General features: G+C 42.2%; 1 long non-coding RNA gene across 1 annotated transcript; it reads left to right on the top strand.

Annotated features, from left to right (window-relative positions):
- Positions 1 to 2,716: 2,716 nt before the first annotated feature.
- On the top strand, positions 2,717 to 13,836 carry LOC130681380 (uncharacterized). The gene is made up of 3 exons (XR_008994498.1): positions 2,717 to 3,215; positions 6,325 to 6,367; positions 12,447 to 13,836. It is a non-coding gene; the product is annotated as an uncharacterized LOC130681380 (long non-coding RNA).
- Positions 13,837 to 18,069: the final 4,233 nt, after the last annotated feature.

Here is an 18,069-nt window from a genome sequence, read left to right as displayed (position 1 = left end):
GAACTCTAGTCTAACCAAGAGAAAACCATCAGACAAATCCAGACTGGGGACATTCTGCAGGATGCACGGCCAGTATTCCCGAAGGCGGTAAGGGGCATAAAAATAAGCAAAGACTGATGAGAAATTGTCATAAACCAGGGAAGCCTGAGGAGCCCTAACAACTAAATGCAATGTGGTCGCCTAAAATGGATCCTGAAACAGCAAGGGGACATTAATGGGGAGATTGGTGACATCCCAAAGAGTGTGGAGCATAGTTAATAGTAATGCACTGGTTTCTTAGTTTTAACAGATGTACAGTAGAAATGTAAGATGTTAAGAATGGAGGGAAACAAGTGAGAGATATATGGGAACACTTTTATTATTTTTGTAACTTTCTGTATACCTAAACTTATTCCAAAATAAAACACACATTAAACAAAACTCCACTTTCCCTTCAAGCTTCATCCCAATATCACCTCCTTGTGGTGCCCTGCTGAATCCCCCATTTAGCTGTGACCTTTCCTTCTTCTAAACCCTCTGAGTACTTTGCTTCCTCCTCAAATGGCATTCTCCATGTTACAATTGTTTGTGTGCTATTCAACCGCCCAACCACACTCATACACACAAACCGATAAGGGACCAACTTGAGAGTGAGTTTTGTAAACCTACAGGGTCCAGGAGAGTTCCTGACACATGATAAGTCTCTAGTGAGTGTGTATGGATGGATGGGAGGATGAATCACAGCAGCATGTCCACCCTAGCCAGGCTTAGCCGGGCAAGACATTTTCCCAAAATAGAATTTATTCTGTGGGCTAAGGGAATGCCTATTAATAAGGCATTGACATATATTTGCATTCTATATTTAAAAAATGATTTAGAAATCACAATTTATTAATATTCCCACCCTTTCCCATGTGAAATGCTTTTGGTGTAATTTAGTAATCCAAACTATATGTACCACAGAAGATTTGGAAAGTGCCTCATTAAAGATATAATGTTGTGCTCACCTTATCCTGGGCTTAAATCCACGGAAATTGGTGAGCATTTGTATTCAAAGAAGGAAGAATTGAGGCATTTTTATAGTTGTGGATTTGAAGGGATTTGGGGCATCAGTACACTAGGCTTGAAGGAGAAAACAGGTTAGAAATCAGAAATAAATAAGACAGAAGCCAAACAATGTTAGAATTAAGAAAGAAAATGGGAAAAGAATGAAAGCATTAGACTGAACTGCTAAAATCAAGGATAGGGGAGAGGCCAGCACAGAGGGCATGGAAAACTGAAGGAGATGTAAGAAATGTTACATGAGCCTAATTTCCCCCTTTCTAAAAAGCAGGCTTGAGACATGGTTTTGCATGTAGGTAGCCTACTGTTTTGTTTGTTTTGTTTTTAGGTGGTTTACTCTTAGGTGAACCAAAGGAACAAGAATGGAGAACTGGGAAGTATGGAGCTGACTGACTCATGTTCTATTGTGGGGAGAAGTAAATTTTGAATATAACTCATAATAACTGGGAATATACATGATTATGATAAGCTGATATCACACTCATGCAAATGATTACAGTTAATGGTGGGTTATCTAAAATTTGTATGCTCTAAGGAAAAATGTCAAAAGCAACTTTTATAGGTTTGAAAGTCCTATGACAATGAATAGATGGTAAACTGCCCTAACCAATTAACTCTTCCAGGTTACTAGGTGCTATTTTAAAAGTTTACATATCTATCAACCAACCAGGTCCAGAGGCAGTAGTACTTTTATAACTAGCCTTATTATTTTCATTTCTAAACCAACTAAATAAAAGCACAATTCTTGGAAAAACAGTGATTATTACCACTGTTGTGTCAATGGTAGGTGATTCATTTGTCCTCCCAGATTCTCCTATGTCACAATGACCTGCTCTGTGACAGCTACCTTGCAAAAACTGCATCAGTCTACCTTGATTACACACTGCATCAGTCTGTCCACTGAGCTGTTCACCCAAACATGGTCAGATTAGGGGGCTTGAGGTTTCTGAGGGCAAAAAAGAACTCCAGCTGTCAGAAACAGAACTCCTCAGAGAGCCTTTCTGGATGCCTATTAGCATCACAGTGGCGGCTATTGTTTCTGTGGTGAGGCAATGCAGGTCCCTTAGCGCTGTCTTTCCTTTTGCTGTCTGTCTCCCATCATGGCCATGTGTGGAACAGCTTGAGAAAGGTACCTTGGAAGACGTCTCTGTAGCTGCTGCGGCAGTCAAAGCACAGCCAGCTTGAAACACAGCTCCATGATGTGCGCTTTGGGCCACCAGGGCACCAGGAGTTGACGCTACTGTGCCTTGGGGTCTACCAGAGACATGCTTCCTCTCCCAGAACCTCTGCACACCAGGAGCTTCCCCAGGCTACACACTTTGTGAAAGGAGGAGATAGGAACCTGGTTCCGTTTCCAGCTAGCCAAGTGACCTCAAGTAACTCACAATTCCCCCAGACCTCAGTTTCCTTATCTGTAAAATGTGACTGCAGGATTAGAAGGTCTTTCAGCTCCAAGATGTTATGATGTAAGAATCTTGCCAAGACAAATATCTTAAGTTTGTTTTCTTGTATTTCCACACCTCCCACCTCTGTACTTGACCTGCACATGGAAAATATCTAGTGCCTCACCCTTCCACACCCTCATCAGACACTTGAGAAAATTCAGGATGTTTCTTTTATAAAAGAGGTTGAGTCATATTTTCTACACATTTGGCTCCCTTTTGCCAGTAAAACCCTGCCATTTCATCAAATCTCAGGGAGTAGGCATTGCATCAGGAAGAGCAGATTCTCATCAGGTTCCCTCAGTCTGATATCAAATTTGGTTATTTCGGACATCTCATTGTCTGTGGATCAGGAGATGGATGCCAGTCTATCAATTCCTCTCTCATTTACACCAAAGGAATTTGAAGTACTATGTTTCTCATGGAGGAAAAATGTGATTTGAGAATTCCTTTGCCTATTCTGGCCCAACAGAATTCCACTTGATAAATCTCTGGGCAGAGTCACAAACCTGTATTTTTATTTCTGTAGATTTTTTTATCACCAGAAAGTCGTGGGAAGTTGGTTGGGGGGTGGTGGTGAACAGCAGTTCTTTTGTTCCAGTCTTAAAAGGAAGTTGGAAATCAACTTTTCAAGATACCTCACTTCGTATAAAATCCACCGGAAGTATGAATTCTGAGAGCCGTGTCAGCCTGAGGACTCAGAACACCACAACCACGGAGGAGGCTTTCCAGGTTAGTGAGAATGCTGTCGTGCTGGCTTGGCATCCTCCGAGGCAGCTACCCCTGTGGGGGCCTGAGGCCATGGCCCCCGACGGCATGTGTCCAAATCTGACGTGCAGTGTTGTTTGCTGCTTGCTGGTGCTGGACTGACCTTAATTGTCTTCCCGACCGTGCAAGAAGAAATGATTCCATTTACGCTGGGGCAGCATCAGTGATGGGGCGCAGGGCAGTCTGCTCGCCATGGCGTAAGTGCCAATTTTAGCTCTGTCCTGACAACCTGGCTCTTTGGGTTAGAAGACAATGGATGTGTGCCAGGAATCCCTGACTTCAGAGGACCTGAAGGTCTGATGCTGAAGTGAGGAAAATTAATGTGATGGCCAATGTTTTTCATGAGTGAGTTAAAAATTCAATGTGAGGTATTTCTTACTTGTGTCCCAAGCATTTCTGTCCAGAGCTTTCTTCCTTTGGGATACTTGTTTGTTTGTTTGTTTGTTTTTGGCTCATTTATGAAGCATCTTTTCAGCATGAGTATGAACAGTGTTTCTCTATTTTTAGATACTTTGAGTGTGAATTCATCTTGCAGTTTGACCCAGAGAAGCTGGTTCTATTCCTGGTGCCACCAGGCATTTATCCTCTCTGGACATTGCTTCTCATCTTAAAAAATGAGGGCTTTAGACTAAGCCATTTTTTGCAGAACTGGCTACATAATTTGTATGTCCCAGTGTAAAATAAAAATATAGGGCCTAAAGTTTAAAAATGATGCAGAATTTCTAGAGAACAACAGTAGAATATTCAACCAAGTGCAGGGCCCTTCTACAGATGGCGCCCCAGGTAACTAAGCAGGCCACAGACACAGGTTGAAAGTGGGGCTTGGTCTCTTCTGTGCCTTGTCCAGCACTAAATTTTTCTGATATCAAAGGATTTTTTTCTATCTCCATATGCAGAATCTTCATGCAAACATACAATGAAAGCAAAAACAAAAAATTGAGTTGCATTTTTTACCTAAAGTCTATGTCACTTTTAAGTTTCATGTTCCTTTGACCAGAAGTTGTAACTCAGCCCTTCCTGACTTCATTTTATTCTCCAAGATGGATTTTCTTCTTTCCTGTCCAAAACATCCAAATGACCTTTGGCTTGGGCTTTTTCTAAATCACCATATGTTAGATAATTGTGCCCAGAGGAATTAGTTACAGAGTGGCCTAAACACAAAAGAAAAACACACAGCCAACTTTTTCTCTAGAGCAGTGCAAACATTTCCTTAAACCTAAGTGTCTCATGAGGAAAACTGACAGAATAAACCTTTCACCCAGAGAGTCCACTCTGCAGAGTGCTTGCACTGAATCCTTCTTCATGCATTTTTACATCCCTGATTTATCTACTGTTTTGCCAATAAAAGCAGTCATGTTCTTTGATTTAAGTTTTTTCACAATGGAGAAGTGGCCAGAGAAAATGACTCAGCTGAGTGTTTTATTAACAGAAAGAAAAAAATATGCCAGCAACAATCCAAGTTGTTTGCCCCTTCTCTACGGTATTACACCATAATATAGCACCTCGCTGAGAAGTAAAAGATTGCAAGTTAAATGCTAGCAAATCAATGGCTTTTCAGTGTTAAGTTCACCAAAGTGCCCACCACAAAATATATGGAACTTTGAGTATTGAGAAGTGAAGTGTATTGATATAATTTAACAATTACTAATCAACTGCCAAAAGGGGGGGATTCTCTTAACGTGTCTTAAAAGGAAATAAGTTTGATTTCTTGCATGAGTCTTTCTGCTAGGTTCAAGTTACTGAAATATCATTCATGTAGATATAACTCCCTGTACAGAATTTCCCCATTACTTCAAATTGGTGGAAAAATTAGATTTTTCTTGAAGTTAACTTTCAGAATTTTAAGAGGAGAGAGTGACCTCAAATCTATTCAGGACTGACAATCAAATTTCAAAATAGGCTTCTTTTCTGTTATGAAAATTTGGGGTGTTCTATTTATTATCAAAGCAATAACATTTACTATCTTTCTTTAATCTTACAAAAATATCAAAAGACCATTTGTCTCAAATATTCAAGATCATGTATCTTCTGTTCTTAAAGGACAGTTTAGAGTAAGGATGTTGTAAACACCAATAAACCACTATCTAGTTTACGACAATTCCAAATATCTGAATACCAGTAGCCTTCAAAATATGAGCAAGCAAGCCTATAACACAATAAATGTCTATATTGGGAGCTCATCTACTCTTCTGCCTAATGGCAGGATTACATCTAAACCCCTGTATTTTTTTTCTTGTGGCTGTTATAACAAAGTCCCACAAAGTAGGTGGCTTCAAACAATAGAAGTGTGTTCTCTCATAGTTCTGGAGGCTAGAAGTCCAAAATCAAGGTGTCCATGGGCTGTGCCCCTAGAAAGCTCTTGGATCCTCTCTTGCCTCTTCACAGCTTCTGGTGGTTGTGGGAAATCCTTGCCATTACTTGGCTTACAGATATATCACTCCAGACTCTGCCTCCACTGTCACATGACATTCTCCCTCTGTCTCTTCTCCTCTTCTTATAAGGACGCAGTTGTATTGATTTCTGCCCAGGTGGCTATGACAAAATATAATAAACTGGATGACTTAAACAACAGATATTTGTGGCTCTAGAGCTAGAAGTCTGAGATTAAGGTGCTGGCTGATTTGGAAGGATGTGAATTTGGGGGGAAGCTAATTCAACCTGGTACATCTCTTTAAACAAATGATAAACTCTTCCATGTTTAAATGAAATAAAATAAAATAAGCAAACAAAAAAGGTATAAGATGTTCCAGGGAAGGAAAGCTCAATGAATCCCCTAGAGTCCATTCCATCAGTCATCCACCCCATTGGATCTCAAAGTGTGATCTAAAGACCCATTGCCTCAAGTCAACTTCTGGAGCTGATTAAAAAATGCAGATTCTTAGGCTCCACTCCAGATCCCCCAAGTCAGAACTTGGAGGTTAAGAATAGAAGTCAGGAACCTGCATTTTAAATAAGTTCCTGGGGCTTTTGTGCACACTAAAATTTGAGAACCACTGATCTATAGTGTCAGAAAAGTCTGCCTTATATTTCCCATGGTGCTTCTTCAATTCATTTATTTTGGGTTTTTTTTTAGGTGTGAAATTGAGAAGAGCTGATCAACAACTTTTTTTACTAAGGTATTATTATTGATATATACTGCTATGAAGGTTTCACATGAAAAAACAATGTGGTTGCTATATTCACCCATGTTATCATGTCCCCCCATACCCCATTACAGTCACTGCCCATCAGTGTAGTAAGATGCCACAGAGTCACTATCTGCCTTCTCTGTGCTACACTGTCTTCCTCATGATCCCCCCAACACCATGCATGCCAATCATAATAACCCTGAATCCCCTTCTCCCTCCCTCCCCACCCACCCTGCCCCACCCCTCCCCTTTGGTAACCGCTAGTCCCTTCTTGGAGTCTGTGAGTCTGTTGCTGTTTTATTCCTTCAGTTTTGCTTTGTTGTTATACTCCACAAATGAGGGAAATCATTTGGTACTTGTATTTCTCCACCTGGTTTATTTCACTGAGCATGATATCCTCCAACTCCATCCATGTTGTTGCAAATTGTAGGATTTGTTTCTTTTTTATGGCTGAATAGTATTCCATTGTGTATATGTACCACCTGTTCTTTATCCATTCATCTTCTGCACACTTAGGTTGCTTCCATATCTTGGCTATTGTAAATAGTGCTGCAATAAACATAGGGGTGCATGTCTTTTTGAATCTAAGAAATTATAATCTTTGGGTAAATTCCTAGGAGTAGAATTCCCGGGTCAAATGGTATTTCTATTTTTAGTTTTTTAAGGAACCTCCATATTGCTTTCCACAATGGCTGAACTAGTTTACATTCTCACCAGCAGTGTAGGAGGGTTCCCCTTTCTCCGCATCCTCTAAGCATTTGTTGTTCTTAGTCTTTTCGATACTGGCCATCCTAACTGGTATGAGGTGATATCTCATTGTGCTTTTTATTTGCATTTCCCTGATAATTAGTGATGTGGAGCATCTTCTCATGTGTCTGTTGGCCATCTGAATTTCTTCTTTGGATAATTATCTGTTCATATCCTCTGCCCATTTTTTAATTGGGTTATTTGCTTTTTAGGTGTTGAGGTGTGTGAGTTCTTCATATATTTTGGATGTTAACCCCTTGTCGGATATGTCATTTACAAATATATTCTCCCATACTGTAGGATGCCTTTTTGTTCTGTTGATGGTGTCCTTTGCTGTATACAAGCTTTTTAGTTTGATGTAGTCCCATGTGTTCATTTTTGCTTTTGTTTCCCTTGCCTGAGGAGATTTGTTCAGGAAAAAGTTCCTCGTGTTTATATTCAAGAGATTTTTGCTTATGTTTTCTTCTAAGAGTTTTATGGTTTCATGACTTACATTCAGGTCTTTGATCCATTTCGAGTTTACTTTTGTGTATGGGGATAGACAATGATCCAATTTCATTCTCTTGCATGTAGCTGTCCATGATCAACAATTTTTTTTAATTTGACCATTATAAAGGAACTTCTCACTCCTTTTCCCCCTCCAGACCAAATAATATAAGTTCAAATAATATTAATGTCTTAGTCTTGATAGGATATATTTTATAATCATTAAATCATTTACAAACTCTGGTCAAATTCTTGTTATCTCCAGAATCATAGACAATACTTTTGGTCATGGAAGGAGATACCACTGTTTCATATTTCAGGCTAGAAAAATCTGAAGCCTGAAGAAGTCACACTGAAGCCATCCTAATCAAAGTTATTTACAGCCATGACAAAAGTACATACTTAAGTACTAATAGCCTATGAGCTGGAGGCTGCCTCTAAGCCATTCCTCCTTCCTGTCAGCCCTCTGCGTCAACCCGTAAAAGCTTACGGGCTGTTCGTGTTCTGAGCCCTGTGCTGGGGCAATAGGAGGATGTGAAGCTGCTGAGATGAAGCTTTTGCAAGCTTTGAGAACCAGTCATTTCTTTTTGAACAGCACAAAAATGATACTTGGTGAGGGTCATACACAACAGTCTGATTCTGCTAGAACCAGAAGGTTTAAAACACCTTGAACCAATACAACTTCTCATCCTTGAATTTTGCTCTCACCTGAACTAGAACTCCATGCTGATTATTCACATATGCATTCCTAAAACATCAGCCAGTATCCCCTGAGTGCTGACAGTCTAGAGATGTAAAAGCACAGTTACAACATGTACTATGAATAAGGTAATTTCCAAATAAGAGAGAACTTTGATGAGTTAGAGGTGAAGAAGAAAATAAGAAGTGCTATTTAAATCCAAAACTACATGCACCAATGAGGAGAAATAATTCAATGGAGTCCCAATGTGTGTGTGTGTGTGTGTGTGTGTGTGTGTGTGTGTGTGTGTGAGAGAGAGAGAGAGAGAGAGAGAGAGACAGAGAGAGAGACAGAGAGAGAGAGAGAGGGAGTCAGATCACCTAAGCTAGCTCATTCATATTTCCCATTCTAGAGACAATTGCCAGATTTTACTCAGAGTCTCTTTTTTAGTCCAACTAGAAAAGTTAACAGTTTCAATGGCTTATTAAAGTTGGAAATAATTTATTAAGCACTTATTTTATGAGCAAAATATTTTTTAAAATTAAGAATTGCTTTAAAAATAGGAGGATATAGTCAGCCCTTGAAGATTTTACCATTTATTCAGGAAAGAAGATACTTGTATTGTTAGAAAATGCTATCAAAATTCCATTTATCATAAATGAAAGATGACATCTAAATGGCATTTTTAAACTTGACATGAAAAATTCACCCTTATTTTGAAAAAAGAAAAAGGTTAATTTTCATACTAACAGAACAGGATTAAAGGTAAATTTCTTAAGCATTATCAGACAAAAGAACAAGATTCTAGTATATCAGTAACTATTTCTTGCACTTCATCTTCATATAAATGAAATTATATGTCACCATATAGTATGATTGATCAGGGGAACTATACAATGAGAAAGAGTGTAGAATTGAGTCTTAAAGGAAATGGTGGGTGGTATTGATAAGAAGAGGAAAAACTTACTAGGGAGGGTGAACTATACAAACAAAGGAACAGCAAGAATCAAGAAGGTATGAGGAAGATGATGAAATTTGGACAGACTGGATAAAGAGATATCTTGGTAGAACCTGAGCTATAAATTAAAAATATAGGTTTTATAGAACCTAAGTAGTTTAATTCTTGAAGACTGGCCTAAATAGCATATCCTATTGGCTAGATTTTGGTCATATAGCCATATCTAGCTGCAAGGGAGTCTAGGAAATGTAGTCTCTAGGGGTGGCCAAATGCCCAGCTAAAACTTAGGGGTGTTTCTACTAAAAGGAAGAAGGAGACAGCAGATATTGTAAGACAACAGTCTCCGTTATAGTTGCAGCTTAGTGGAAAAGTCTTTTATAAAATGAAAAGTCATTTTGAAAATAATAATTAAGGGAAAAATCCAGATTTCCAAATACCAGGTTTTCTGAAACGGCCATAAAGGGAAAGGGAGGAAGAAAAAATTATTCCCTTTCCCCCAAACTATGCTCCAGTCCCTGGGATTTGGGGGACTGTGTCAGGAAGGCATTGAAGAGTTGTTGTGTAAGTAGACCAGTTGTTGAATCTTAGAACTGAAAGGTATCTTGTAAGAGTATTGCATATCTTATTAAGTGTAGTGTGAACTGAGAGGTTTTCTGGAAAGAGGTTCCTCAGGGTGAAAAAAATGACTGCTTAAATGAGTCTCCTTTTCCATCTCTATCACCAAATCTAAGTTCTTTCCATAGTTGCACCTCTCCTGGAAGTATCACATTTTGATTTCAACTGCCATTTCTATGCCTGGATCCTTGGAGCACCCAGTTCCTCTGTTAAAATTCAGCCTGGGCACAAGCAAACCTCTTTCTTTAGTTTCCTTTCATGTAGCTAAGACAGGCTGGCATCAAAAATGATGGCTGAATACGATGGGAGGGCCGAAAGAAAATACAGGCAACATAATAATGGTCAGGTTTTCAATGTAGAGAGAGAATCAAGTCAACACTGACAACAATGGAAGGCCTAGAGCAATGTCAGAAACACCTTCCTTCCCAGCACCCTGCCAGTCTTTTCCAAGTAGCCTCAGGCTACAGGAGGACCAAGCCTGGCCCTTCCCTACCAAACAGACTAACCCAAAGACACTCATCCCCTAAGTCAGCACTGGGGTTCCTTGTGGCCCCCATGACAACACAGTGCCTGGCATGTGTCAGGTCTCAGTATAATGTCCCTTGGGTAAAAATTCCAAACTTTTCCTCATACAAATGATCAGAGCAACCCAAAGTCTTCCCACTTTAATTCAAGTTTCAGATCTGAGGGCCATCCTTTCCTCAAATTGTTGAAATTGTGCTACAGGGCTTCATGACTTGATCTATGGAGCACCATCGAGCCTTTCTCTCAAGATAAGTTCTTTCTTCATACACTGGGAACCTCAACTTTTTAAAGTTCTTAAACCACACGTACATAAGGCAGGAGTTCTCACACACTTCAAAACCGGAGCTGATTCACAGACCTGACCTGAGATTCACAGACAAAGCTCTTCATTTTGAAAGAAGGAAGCTGAGGCCCAGAGAGCTATCCGTGCCTTTCTCCAGCTCTTCTGGTCATTTAGCGGCGGACATGCACCTGGACCCAAATCACTGACCATCCAGTCTGTGTTTGTTTCATCTCACCCTCCTCTCTGCTTTGCTCCCCAGCTTGTTTTCACTAGAGCACTCACCTGTGGAGGCTGCTCTCGCCTGGGGCCCACAGATGGTCCCTTATCTCCCTCTCCTGCCCTCAGAATGTGATGGGCCTCTGGTTAGTCCCATGTGCTGCACCACTCTTTCATGCTCACCCAGAACTCTTAGAGTTTAAGATGTAAAAACTGATACTGCCCAAGCCTGGGTCATCTGGGGAGGCCTCTGGGCACTGACAGAAAGTAGAGTTGTTTCTTTCAGGTCCCAGGGTGGATCGTAAATACCAGAAAGCACCTGGTGAAAGTAATGCTATCTTATTCATGTGTGTGTGTTTTACTGGTTTTCTGTTTTATTTGCTTTTTTCCTCTCTTGGCCCACCTCTACCTTCCTGAATAAATGTAGACAGACATCTGAATGCCTGATCCCTAGGTTTCAAAAAGATAAACCAGAAAAGCCGGTAACTGTGCCTTTGGGTTACCTTTACTGAGTATGGCCCTGCTGAACTGACATTAGTGCTTACCTCAAGAGCACCACCATCACTTAACAATAAGGTTCTTAATACTTATTTCATCTGACTCTAAAAGTAACATAATGACTCTTGGACCAAAATTAGAGGAGTTGGAGCAGAAGAAAGGGAGAGAAATATAAAGAAGTTCAAAAAAATATATATGATTCCACACCACTGTTAATATTTTGGGTATTTCTTTTCCATCTTTTTTTTTTTTAAACACACAAACAGAACTATCATATAGTATTAGGCAAAGTAATGGCTAAAAAAGAACCAAAATCTCAGGTCAGAAGGACTGGCAGAAAAAGAGGCCAGCACATCCAGGAACGGCTGCCACACATACCAGGGTAAGAAATGAGCAAGCTTCACTTTTAACTTAGAAAAAGAAAACTGCATGTGGTATTCATGTTATCCTTGTAACGGACTTCTTTCAGTGAAAAAATGATATTAATTAATTTGTTGGTTAGGATGAGAAGAAGTGTTTGGATGGCTCTGACTACAGTCAGTTTCTGTTCTTTTGCTTAAAGTGGAATGTCCCTCTGTTTTATGAATTGACGTGCTTGTCAGAAGGAGCTGTGGCAGAGGTGATGGCAGCGACAGCCTGAACACAGGAAATCAGATTCAAAGGGGAAGCTCTGGGCTGGCAGAAGTGTGTTAACCTTTCATCCATATCATTGGGTTTAATATGTTAACTTTGTAGTAAAAGCTTCTTCTTTGAGCTCAGGGTTCATAAAAAGTGTTACTGGTCCTTGATGTTCCCAGTTGAGGATAGTAAGGAAAACAGAACCGTGAAAGCTCACATTGATTGAAGCAAAGACAGAGCTGGGGGGTCAGCCCAGTGCCCCCACTCCTCTCCAGCCTGACAGAACTGAATGGCTATTCATAGCTGCTGGAGCACTTCCAAGCTGTGAGTGTAAATTTACTTGTATCATCTTTGCAGAGAGGAACTGTGTAGTCCCCAGTGCCTCCTCGTTGATTCGGATCGACTGTTTATTTGTTTAGTCCTGTAATGATATTATCCACAGGGCTTGAGCCACACAGGGAGGATGAAGAATTCCTGGAGGAGGGAGACTGCGTGTGTTTATTGCCCTGTCAGCCCTTCACGACAAAAGACAAAAGTTGCTGTAATTTGCGAGTTCCCACGCACATGATCCATATGGACAATATCGAGTATAGGTGGTGATGAAAAAAAAAGGATTACCAGAAATCAAGATGCCAGCTGCCTTGTGAGAAATGCGGAGAAACGCTCTCACAGTGAACCTCTGATTAAACATCACCATTCCAGAGCTGGAAGGAATTTTGAGATGTTATCCATAACCAGAGGAATAAAGAGCCACCAGCTCTTGACTGATTCAGGCCTTGTGTTGCGTTGGATCTTGAGCCTGACTGCTTTTCTTTTCAAGCTCAGCAGTCTCTGTTGCCTTAGCAGGTTTCTCACGGCAATGCCTGTCTGGGGGACCATGATCTCCCTTTTCCTCAGCACATTTATTTATAGCTCAGTTTCAGCACCGTTCTTAGCTTATGATCAGTGCCAATTCTAGTTCATCTCCACAGGGTCAGACTGAAACCTCTAAAATGTTCTGCCAGTTGGTTCCTGGTTGTTTTTCTGGAAGCTTGCAGCTCTGAAAGCTTTGTACCTCAGAAACATGCCCTGTATCCAAGAAACACACCCCTTGAAAGAAGGGCAAAATGATAGAGAGTCAGCACATCCCTGGGTGGGCTGGCAAACGGGGGTCTGTTGAGGGGCACTGTGGGTCCCTTATGGCCCTGCCACATGCTGCCATATGGTTTGACCGGTGCTACCTGCCAGTCTCACACCAGTCTTTGATGGCAAGATGGCAACGGGACCGCAGTGAGGGCTGACTGGAGAATAAATGCAAGTAGGATGGATGGTTTCCACAGGCCTTGAGAAACAGCACTCAAGGACATGCCCAAACCACCCCAGCAAAGGGACACGACATTGCTAGATGAGAGTGAGGAATGACAGCACAGTGGGTAGCCTCAAACGGCCTGGCTCATTCTGAGTAATGGGACAAGGCAACCATGGGTAGGTCATGAATAGCAGGAGCCCCAGAAAATGGCCATTTGGTTCCGAAACAATGGAGACATATCACCACCAACAAAACGGAAGGAATATGAAGAGCCCCTTCCATCTTCCTGGCGGGACATTCAGGACAGCAGCCCATCCAGCTGACACAGAAGCCTCCAATCTAATGAAAGCTCAACTATGTTTATATAATTATAATATGAATAATAGGAAAGAGGTGGGCGGGTGAAAGCTTAACAAGTGAACCACTCCTAAGCCTCAGTGCCCTTGAATTGATGGAAGAGGCAGCAGTTTAACCTCAGGCTGGTACCTACCAGTCTGTGAGTGAACCTTTCATTTCCTCTGAGTAGGAAAGAAAACCTAGAAGAATCGCCTCACTTTGCCTACTGGGTGTGAATGGGAGGCGGGATGGGAGGGGAGGGAATAAACTTGCCCTAGAACAAAGCAAACAACCATATTAAACAGAGAGGCTGTTATAAAAGCAAAATGTAGATAGTGCATGTATTTTTAATGACCAGGACTAGGGTGCCCTGTGCAAACACAAACAGCTCCCTGCCTGCGGAGAGTTAGAAACCCTCCAGTCCCGGAGTTTCGGTTCCCTGCCACCCCTCCTAAGGGTGCCTGGACCTGCCAAAAATCATTTACAAATAAAGAGCTCTCAGAAATGTGCCCTACCTTCAGCCAAAGAGGAGAACCTCTTTTCCAATAAATATGTGGTCGGGGACGGGGGAGGGGAGCCAAGAGAAACAAAGGCACCCAGCGGCCTGGGTTTGTTTGGATTGCCCGGTCGGCGCAGGAGCGGCCGGGGCAGCTGACCACGGGTACCGATAGGTTAATTTCCACATGGAGCTGAGAAACCCTATCCGCGGGTTGCGAAGCGTGGGTCAGCCAAGGCATGTTAATCTCTTTAGCATGTGCGCCGCGCAGAAGAGCCAGACCACCGGGGCGCAGGAGGCGAGGCCGCAGCCGCGCTGCTCCGGAGAAGTTAATAAAGAGCTTAAGGCAAGTAAGTGTAGCGAGGTTGAGGCGGCTCGGAGCAGGCCGCACCCGCGGGCCCCGGAGGCCGAGGCCGCCTGCTGCCAGCCGCTCGCGCCCCGCCGGCCCTCGGCTCCGCGCGCCCTGGAGGCCAAGCGAGCCCCGGGCCGGGCCGAGGCTAGGCGCGCAGGGCGCGGGGACCCGCGGAGCCGGGCGGGGCGCACCGGCCACCCGCCCCGGAGTGGGGGAAGCCTCTTCTCCGCGCTCGTTGTTGGGGGAGCCGGGGAGCGAGGGGTTAGCAGTTTAGAACATTTTTAACTAATCAAAATATTTGCTGATGAGTATTTATTTTTACAAGAACTCGGTTTGGCTGGAGACTTCCCGAGCAACAATATGAGCTGCCGTATTAGGTTTGTGTCGGAGCCAAGTGCGGCTGGGCTTATTGAATCTGCGCTCCGGAGATCACTCGCTCCGGAGATGTTTCTGTTCTGGGGAAGAAGCTTTCCCAAGACCAGCTTTCTGCAGATGGCGCTTAGAACACAACCACATGTCCCCCAAAGCACGAGAGGCTTCGTATATTATGTTTGGGCTGAACGAAGAGAGGATCGCACGTCCTTTCCTACCCAAGCAGCAAAAAAGGGGAAAAATAGCGGGAAATGTCCCCGTCTTGAAGAAGGAAAGCCAGAGCCCAGAGGTTCAAGCATAAACACAAACAAGACTGGATCAGTACAACACAGCATTCCTGCAGCTGCGAAGGCTCCCTGTCTCGTTTGTCTTCCCTCCTCCCAATACCCAAGGAAGATGCACTTTTAACCTTACTGAAGCAGAGTTACTGAGTCTACTAGAAAGTGGTTAAACAACTCTTTCATTCAAGTCATTGTAAAGCCACTGGCCGCTCTCTAGGAAAACCCATGAAAGATTAAGTCGAATCAAATTGGAAAACAGACAAATGAGGTTTCATAGTAAACAACTTTGGATTGTAAAGATACCTGCAAAAATACTGGCCTATGATTTTTTAAATGTTGTTGACTGAGAACTGGATTAAAATCTAATTCATAGCAGTAATAGTCATTAAGAAAATGCACTGCTGTGCCATGAACTCCTAATTGTTAATCTCCAACAAGTAAACCACCCATTAAAGAGTGTTTCCTAAAGAAGGCTTCCCAGTGGCTCTGTCCTGGGAAAAATCGAAGTTGGGCCAGGATCTTGGAAGGGGGCATTCAGGGCATTGCTGCCAAGAAATACTTGCTGAAATTGTAAATGAGCAGATATTTAATAATGAAGTTGGATCAGAGAAGCAAAAAGTACACTTATCCATCATGAAAAAGAAGATTTCCCAAGTCCAAGATGAGACAGGACTGGTTCAAATATATAGAGAAGAATATCTAAAGTGTTCTAGAGATCCTCAGCTGATCACTTGGCAGTGCAGTCTGGTAACTTTCAAAAGCAAACAATACTGGGATAAAGAAAGTACAATGAATTGTTAAGAACCAGGAATGCACTTCTCCCTTTATTCGATAGTAGAGCTTTTTTTTTTTCAATTTTGGAAGCCACAACTGAAGAGATCTGGAGAATTAAAGCAGTCTCCCTTCTCTCCTGTACTACCTTCACTTTCTTGGTTTATATTAGCCATTAAGTGTCCTGATCTTAATGACTTAATGACAATAGCCACCCATTTAATTTTGGCCCTAACACTCCCCCAGATCAAAATTAAATTATCTATGTGTCTGTGAAGTGTGAAAAGAATTTCCTTCTTTTTATCAAAGAGAACCATGGCCCTGAATTTAAAACAGAACAGGAAAGACAGCACTGATAAAAATTGCCTCACTTTATATAATTTTGAGCCTGGTTGGCAGAGATGAAGGAACTAAGGAAAGTAAAGTTTCAGAGAGCCAAAAGAATCATAGCTGAGGAAGTTAAATTCTTTGGAATCAAAGAAGAGTAATGGGTTTTAATATTTCTAACTCAAATTTCCTTTACTCAGTGGCCCTAGCCAGAAGAGGACACTGCTCCTGCCAGTGAAGAGAAAGACATCGGTAAAGTGCCTGGGTGTCCTGCAAGCAAAGGAGACTGTCTAGAAGGTAGCATCTTGCCATGCCCAAGCTGAGGCTTCTGATTACCCCCCCTTGCCTCCATGTGAGAGTGTCTGAGCTCCGGCTGCTGTGACAAAAACACCACGACCGGATGGCTTCAACAATAACATTTATTTCTCACAGTTCTGGAGGCTGGGAACCAAGATCAAGGTGCCAGCATACTCAGATCTAGGTGAGGGTCTCCCCCACCCCCACCCCCGGCACACTGACTTCTCCCTGCATCCTCACATGGACACAGACTGTGAGCTTCAGCCTTTTCCTCTTGTTATAAGGACACTAACCCATCATGGGGTCCCATCCTCATGACTTCATTTAAACCGAATTATCTCCCAAAGGCCCCACTTCCAAATACCATCACATTGCAGGTTAGTACTTCAACATATGAACTTGGGGGGACACAATCCCCACCACAGGGAGGCATTACTATGTCCGTGTGATGCAGTTATACAACTGGTGGGATGAGACACTGGGTGGCAAATCCCACCCCACCTTCAAGGCACAGACCAAGACCCTGCAAAGGACACACCACCCCCTTCGAAGCATTCTCTGTCTTCCCTTTTTGAAATCCCTTGTTCCTCTATTAGAATTTTTACAGCACTTACTTTTGCAATCCTCATTTAGTTCCTAGCATAAGCTACTTTGGATTAGTTACATCCCATGGCACTAACTGGAATGCTCTATCAGTAACAGCGGTGGTGTGATGATGACAGCAGCTAACCTTGACTTGGCCTGTTTCATGTGCCAGTGCTTTGCATGCATCATATTATTTACTTTTCACAATAGATATATGAGGTAGGTATTATTAGTACCTTTTTATAAATAAGGAAACTGAGACTCAGAGAGGTAAGTAGTTTACTTACCAGGTTAAGAAGTGATGGACCTGGGTCTCAGGCCATTGAGGCTTTAACCAGTACACTGTCATATAAGCCCCTCCTTCTGCACCCAGTGGGCTCCCCAAATGTCTATGGAGGATGATAATGTGAAATTTCATTTCAATGCTCCTGGGATCAAAGAAAGTCTAAAATTCTGAGTATTGGACCTTTTCTTACTTGGTAGAAAAAGTATATTTTCAGTTTCTGCAATGTTTTAATTCTTGCCTCTCCCTTTTTAAAAATGAGTCTTTTTCCATTACTTACATCTAGATTCTGTTATGCACCTTCCCTGAGCCTGCATCATTCATTTGCTGAAATGAGTGATTGACAGCTTTAATTTTTAAATGCATTAAATACCAAACTGGTGGGAATATACACTGAGCCCTTTTGTCGTTCTAAAAAAAATCTAAGTCTGATGAGATATAGAGAAGAAAATACAGGGCTTACACAGAGCTGAGTTTCCCAGGGCCTCCACCAGGTAGGTAGAATGGGACAGGAAATGGACCTAGGGCTTCCTGAAGCTCCAAGAGAATGGAGTGCAAAAACTCTGTTAAAATGCCCAGTGGGTCCGGGAATGACCTCCTACTATACCAATCCTTGGGGTAAGGATTGGGTATCCATCAATCACACACACACACACACAAAAGAACAGGATCAGGGA

Source organism: Manis pentadactyla, chromosome 2, assembly GCF_030020395.1.
Source record: "Manis pentadactyla isolate mManPen7 chromosome 2, mManPen7.hap1, whole genome shotgun sequence".
Classification (NCBI taxonomy): domain Eukaryota; kingdom Metazoa; phylum Chordata; class Mammalia; order Pholidota; family Manidae; genus Manis; species Manis pentadactyla.
The sequence above is the reverse complement of the archived record's forward strand: the minus strand, read 5'-3'. Positions and strand labels throughout refer to the sequence as shown.